The following is a 7,883-nucleotide window of genomic DNA, read 5'->3' on the forward strand; positions in this document are numbered from 1 at the left end:
TTTCCTACTGGAGAGAAACCAGTATCCCCTCATCCCATCATTCTATGAGTTGTCAGGACTCATGCAAACACTGCCATATATTGCCTCCCTTCTGTTTCCTGGCTCGAAGTCTTCTGATTTTCAAAAGAAATTTTTATATTGCATTATCATCTCAAGTGTGGATTAGTCCCTTAATAGTGACACCTGGGTATTTAGGCCTATGGGTTTTCTCAGGGAGCCTGTTTTATGTATTTATAGATTTGATATTTGTTGGCTTTCAAATGCACCATAGTTCATGCATCTAGTCACTACCTGCTTGCCAGTGTGGGCAGTCCTTCCTTTTGGCAAATAAAAGTTTCCAAATTTTGTTGAATTTTCTTCTTTTGATGTGACATATTGGGGTTCAGCTGCTCTGGGCTCAGACCCAGGATGGGCAGGTGCCCAATTTCATGTGTTCTAATGAGGCCAAGTCTGACTCCTGTGCATTCATGTGGTTCACTTCACCAGCAATATACCTCATTGTACCTTTCTGAGAGCAAGTCCAGCCCCAGGTGTGGAATTTGCTTGCCTGAGTCAGACGCTGCTTCATGTGTTTCCTAATTCTAGGGGTGATAGGACAAGCTTCCTAAAGATTCAAGTAAGGTTGTCAAGAATTTTGTAGACCAGGTTTAGGAGTTAAATTTGTTCCTGGAGAAATCTGGGAGTTACTGAAGATTCCAGAGCAAGAGTATCATGTTTGTGTTTAAAAAGTAACAATACTAGTAGTTTGGTAGATGGAGTTGAGGCTGATGGTGGGCAAGGGATGCTGAGGATGTCCTCTAAGAACTAGACTTGAGACGGTAATGAAAGAGCAGATTTGAAAGATAAGTGATTTAATAGAAGCAAAAGGATATGGCAACTGATTGAAGTTGAGGGGTGTTAGAAGTTACTCATTCAATATCTAAGAGGATTTATTAAGAGCATTTCATGTGCCAGAGATTGTGCTTGATAAAATGTTGGGCCAAAGTAAATATGGCTGCTGTGTTCTTGCAAAACAGTGGAGAAGTGAAAAACATTGTCATTTATTTAATAACCACTCGTGTGGTTATAAGGCATTAATAAGTTCTAAGTAATAAGTACTAAGAAGGAAAAGTCAGTTTTGAAACAGCTAGCAAAAAATAAAGCTAAGAGAACATATATGAGAAATTAGCATGGAAAGTGTAGGATCCTTAAGAGGTAACTAAGGGAAGGGACATCTGAGAATGTTGTAGGAGAAAGAACATGGGTGAGGTCCTGGAGGGAAGGTAGTCTCCCTTAAAAAATACTTAAAAAAGACTCCTTTTAAAACTGCCTCCCTTAAAAAAGACTTTAGTGTGTTTCAAGACCAATGGTGATGTCGTAGGACAGAAAATACAGGAAGGGAGAGGTCTAAGGGCAATAGGGGAAGAAAGTAATAAATATGTCGTACTTGGGACACTTTAAGTTTAAAATGTTTGCAAAACATTAGGCAGGGCAGGTAGACAGAGATGGAGTTTGAAATTTTGGATTCTTCAGTGTCCGCGTGATACTTTGATTCATGGCTTAGTGAAGTTGCACAGGGAATGTATGTAGAAACACTAGGGTCAAGAATGATACCCTAGGAAAAACCAGTAATTAAGAAATAAGTAAAGTAAAAAGAAGGACTAAAGGATACTGGAAAAAAGTAGCCAGAACGACCAGGACAGGGACCCAATAATGGTGTCATGGAAGCCAATGGCAGCAATTTCCACAGAGAAAAGAGCTGGTTGGGTTAAGGATCCTAGATGGATCAACTGACATGTGCTGTAAAGAGTCCATGGTTGGGGAAATCAGAGGTCAAAGATAAGCTGAGCAAATACAATTTCAGTTCAGGATAGTTAGGAAGTTTTACTGAGGAATGTAAAGAAGAAAAGTTCCTCACACATTAAAACAAAACACTAATATGGGAGCAGCCAATTATATAAGCCAATTAATAAGAAAGTCAAAGAAACACAACAACAATACAATAATAGTAGGGGACTTTAACACTCCCCCTCACTGAAATGGACAAATCATTAAAACAAAAGATCAACAAAGAAATAAAGGCTGTAAATGATACACTGGACCAGATGGACATCACAGATATATTCAGAACAGTCCATCCCAAAGCAGCAGAATACACATTCTTCTCTAGTGCACATGGAACATTCTGCAGAATGGATCACATTCTGGGTCACAAATGAGGTCTCAACCAGTACCAAAAGATTGGGATCATTCCCAGCACATTTTCTGACCACAATGCTTTGAAACTCGAACTCAATCACAAAAGGAAAATTGGAAAGAACTCAAATGCGTGGACTCTAAAAAGCATCCTACTAAAGAATGAATGAATCAACTAGGAAGTTAAAGAATAAATAAAAAAATTTCATGGAAAGAAATGAAAATGAAAACACAACTCTTCAAAATCTTTAGGATGAAGCAATGGGGGTCCTAAAGCAATACAACCCTTTCTCAAGAAAGCAGAAAGTTCTCAAATACACAACCTAAATCTACACCTGAAGGAGATAGAGAAAGAACAGCAAATAAGGCCCAAACCCAGCAGAAGAGAAATAATAAAGATCAGAGCAGAAATCAATGAAATAGAAACAAACAAACAAACAAAAAACCAATACAACTGATCAACGAAAGTAGGAGCTGGATCTTTGAAAGAATTAATAAGATTGATAAACCACTGGCCAGACTTAACAAAAAGAAAAGAGAAAGGACCCAAATTAATAAAATCATGAATGAGAAAGGAGAGATCACAACCAACAACAAAGAAATACAATCAGTTATAAGAACATATTATGAGCAACTGTATGTCAGCAAATAAGACAATCTGGAAGAAATGTATGCATTCCTAGAGATGTACGAACTACCAAAACTCTATAAGGAAGAAATAGAAAACCTGAACAGACCTATAACCAGTAAGGCAATTGAAGGAGTCATCAAAAACTGCCCCAAACCAAGAGCCCAGAGCCAGATGGCTTCCCAGGGGAATTCTACCAAATAGTTAAAGAAGAATTAATACCTATTGTCCTGAAACTGTTAAAAAAAAATAGAAGTAGAAGAAAAAGTTCCAAACTCATTTTATGAGGCCAACATTACTTTAATTCCAAAACCAGACAAAGACCCCAACAAAAAGGAGAATTACAGACCAATATTACTGATGAATATGGATGCAAAAATTCTCACCAAAATACTAGTCAGTAGGATCCAACAGTACATTAAAAAGATTATTCACCATGACTAAGTGGGATTTTTTACTGGGCTGCAAGGTTGGTTCACCATTTGCAAATCAATCAATGTGATGCAATAGATTAATAAAGAACTGGAACCTATGATACTCTCAATGGATGCAGGAAAAGCGTTTGACAAAGTACAGCATCCTTTCTTGATCAAAACTCTTCACAGTGTAGGGATAGAGGGTACGTATCTCGATATCATAAAAGTCCTCTGTGAAAAATGCACAGCGAATATCATTCTCAATGGGAAACCACTAAGGTCAGGAACTCGGCAGGGATGTTCACTGTCATCACTGCTATTCAACATAGTACTAGAAGTCCTAGCCTTAGCAATAAGACAACAAAAAGAAATAAAAGGCATCTGAATCTGCAAAAAAAGTTGAACTCTCACTCTTTGTGGATGGTATGATACTTTATGTGGAAAACCCGAAAGACTCCACTCCAAAATTGCTAGAACTCATACAGGAATTCAGTAATGTGTTAGGATATAAAATCAACGCACAGAAATCAGTTGCATTTCTATACACCAACAACTAGACAGAAGAAAGAAAAATTAAGGAGACGATCTCATTTACGATTGCACTCAAAACCATAAGATATCTAGAAATAAATCTAACCAAAGAGGCAAAGAATCTGTACTCATGAAAGATATTGAGGAACAGACAAAAATGGAAAAATGTTCCATGTTTATGGATTAGAAGAACAAATATTGTGAAAATGGCTATGCTACCTAGAGCAATCTACACATTTAATGCAATCTCTATCAAAATACAATCAACTTTTTTCACAGAAGTGGAACAAGTAATCCGAAAATTTTTATGGAACCAGAAAAACCCCACATAGACAGAGGAATGTTGAAAAAGAAAACCAAAGCTGGTGGCATCACAATTCTGGACTTCAAGCTCTATTCCAATGCTGTAAACGTCAAGACAGTATGGTACTGGCACAAAAACAGACACATAGATCAATGTAACAGAATAGCGAGCCCAGAAATGGACTCTCAACTCTATGGTCAACTAATCTTCGAAAAAATAGGAAAGAATGTCCAGTGGAAAAAAGACAGTCTATTCAACAAATGGTGTTGGGAATATCAGACAGCCACATGCAGAAGAATGAAACTGGACCATTTCCTTACCCATGCACAAAAATAGACTCAAAATTGATGAAAGGCCTAAATGTGAGATAGGAATCCATCAAAATCCTTGAGGAGAACACAGGTGGCAACCTCTTTGACCTCAGCTGCAACAACTTCTTCCTAGAAACATCACCAAAGGCAAGGGAAGCAAGGGCAAAATGAACTATTGGGACTTCATCAAGATAAAAAGCTTTTACACAGCAAAGGAAGCAGTCAACAAAAACAAAAGACAACCAACAGAATGGGAGAAGATATTTGCAAATGACGTATCAGATAAAGGGCTAGTATCTCAAATCTATAAAGTACTTATCAAACTTAATACCCAAAGAACAAATAATCCAGTCAGGAAATGAGCAGAAGACATGAACAGACATTTCTCCAAAGAAGACATCCAAATGGCCAATAGACACATGAAAAAGTGCTCAACGTCACTCGGCATCAGGGAAATACAAATTAAAACCACAGTGAGATACCACCTCACATCACTCAGAATGGCTAAAATTAACAAGTCAGGAAATGACAGATGTTGGCAAGGATGTGAAGAAAAGGGAACCCTCCTACACTGCTGGTGGGAATGCAAACTGGTACAACCACTCTGGAAAACAGTATGGAGGTTTCTCAAAAAGTAGAAAATAGAGCTACCCAATGATTCAGCAATTGCACTACTGGGTATTTATCCCAAAGATACAAATGTAGTGATCCAAAGGGCACATGAACCCCAAAGTTTATAGCAGTAATGTCCATAATAGCCAAACTATGGAAAGAGCCTAGATGTCCATCAACAGATGAATGGATTAAGAAGATGTGGTATATATATAAAATGGAATATTATCCACCCACCAAGAAAAAGAAATCTTGCCATTTGCAATGACGTGGATGGAACTAGAGGGTATTATGCTAAGTGAAATAAGTCAATCAGAGAAAAACAATTATCGTGTGCCACTGGTATGAGGAATTTGAGAAACAAGATAGAGGATCATAGAGGAAGGGAGGGAAAAATGAAACAAGACAAAACCAGAAAGGGAGACAAACCATAAGTGATTTTATCTCAGGAAACAAACTGAGGGTTGCTGGCGTGGAGGGGTATGGGGGGAATGGAGTGGCTGGTTGATGGACATTGGGCAGGGTGTATGCTATGGTGAATGATGTGAATTGTGTAAGACTGATGAATCACAGACCTATACCCCTGAAACAAATAATGCATTATATGTTCATTAAAAAAAAGAAAATTAGCTTGGGTTTAATGTAGCAGTTTCCCAGAAGGATATCTTTCATTTGAATAGATCATTTATTTCTGTGTTTTGGGATTGGGTGGGCCAGACTCTTGATGGTAGAGAATGTGACTTCCATATTGCCCACTCTGACTAAAAAATTCTGTATTTCTTCAACTATTTTGTATCTTTGTTTTGGAACATGAGATAATTCCAGCAGAACTAGTTTTGTGGTCCATTTTTTTACAAGATGACCTAGCTCCTCAACTTAGAATATGGTTGTACTGAGAATTCTTTTACTATGTTATGTTAGTCACCATACAGTGATACTCCCCATGTATCAAAGCTTAAATGAGATGGTAAGTATGAAACTTTATAGTCAGGATTGTAGGTATTCTTATTAATCATAACAATCACATGTTATATTCCATTAAAATGTAAGAATTCAAAACAAGGCTAGTGTGTTAAGGCTCATCAGGTGAGAATCTTAGACTTGTATGTTGATCTATTTGAATTAAATATTTGGAAGTAGACTCTAGTTGAGAATGGACAAATTTTGATTGTCTAACTTTTGTACATGTGGTCAAAGTTAAGTATGATGGAAGAATATGAGAAGGGCAGGCTTTGAAATGATTTTTATTTTGGAGAAAGAAAAACAGAGAACATCCACTCATGGAATTTCTCTCTCTGGTATTCCTTACTGGCCAAGTGCATGTATCTTTCTACAATATTTTTAAAATACTAAGGTTATGGTGTTGATATTTCACTTGTGGAGCGGGCCTTGTCCAGATGTAGACAATCACTTAGGGGATGTCAGTCCATAAGCCCCTGTAAGTCCATTTCTGAATGTCTTCATCTGTTAACCTGTTGCATTATGCAATAGTCTCTCATTGATCTGTCTATTCTTTATGTTAAATATTCATATTTTAATGCTTTATCATCATCATACAAATTGTTTATCAATTCACACATGATTTTATATGAATTGTTAATTTTCAGGATTCCTATTAGTTACCAGGCACTCTTACTTCGGAGGCAGCACTAACCAAAGGGACATGTTTCTGCCATTAACATGCTTAGACACTCCAGGTTTTATAAGTAGTTTAGGGTTTGGTCATATGACTATAAAATTGTAATGTAAGAAGTGCTATCTGTATTCTGGTGGGAAAAAACACAGAGAATGTTATGAGAGCTCATACCATATAGAAAACAAGATTTATTCCAGAGTGGGATCAGAGTGAGTAAGTGAGTAGTAAGTGAGCACCTATTGATAAGGTGTTTGTAATGAGACTTAGAACTCTCCTACATATGGCAATAATATTAAGAATCAGGATTGTGTAACCTAAAGGTCCAGGAAACCACAGTATGGGACTTTGATATGGTGAAGGGTAATGTGAAACCCACGACATGGGAGAAATCCAGAAATATATGTGATTTTTCCCCCCTACCTTTATATAGAGACGAGTAAATTGAGCATAGAGAAGGGATCTGCTGGAAGGCATCAGAGACAGGCTGCAAATATGGATCTTCTGGGTACAGACTTAGTCCTGTGTCCACCACACTGACAACCCTCTCTAAAAATTCTTCTCTCCACCTCAACTTCTTTATATCTCTCTGGTGGATGATAGTCTAATGCTGGCACAATCCATTTGGGTCCTTTCCTTTATAAGTTGGCCAAACACTTCTATTTAAATGTTATGGATGACAATATGGGGAAAAAATCACAAAAACGACACTGTTTTTGAAAAGGGCTATATAAAAATGGATAAATAACTTCTAAGCTTGCATTATCTGTAATACAAGAAATGGTAATGCCCAATTCAGAGCTATGATGCTCAAATGAGAGCTAAAAACAGCAGTGAAATAAACCCATTATCTGTCAAACAGAAAATATCAGGTAATCAGATAATATCTACAAAACACCTATCAGGAGAAGGCATGAAAAATGGTGGACTGGGAGGCACTATGAATATGTCCATCTGCCAAAACAACAACTGAACTGGCAAGAATTGTCCGATGCAACTATTTTAAAAGCTCTGGAGTATCCTGAGCATTTGCAGCTGACAGAGGAGCACTTAATAATGAAAAGGGCAGGAGATTTGGTTGAATTTCAGCCCCTGGAATTTCAGGTCCTCTAGAATAAGAACGTTAAGGGTACTAGTGTCTGGCTCATTTAGGAAGAGAGATTAGGTGTGAGTCTGCCAGTATAGAATGTTCAAAGGTGCTCACTTGGGCGTGAAATGCAATTGTACCACCTGCAGGAGAAATAAGGGGCTTGTTCTCCATGGGGACATGTTG

This window comes from Mustela nivalis, assembly GCF_964662115.1.
Source record: "Mustela nivalis genome assembly, chromosome: X".
NCBI classification, from domain to species: Eukaryota; Metazoa; Chordata; class Mammalia; order Carnivora; family Mustelidae; genus Mustela; species Mustela nivalis.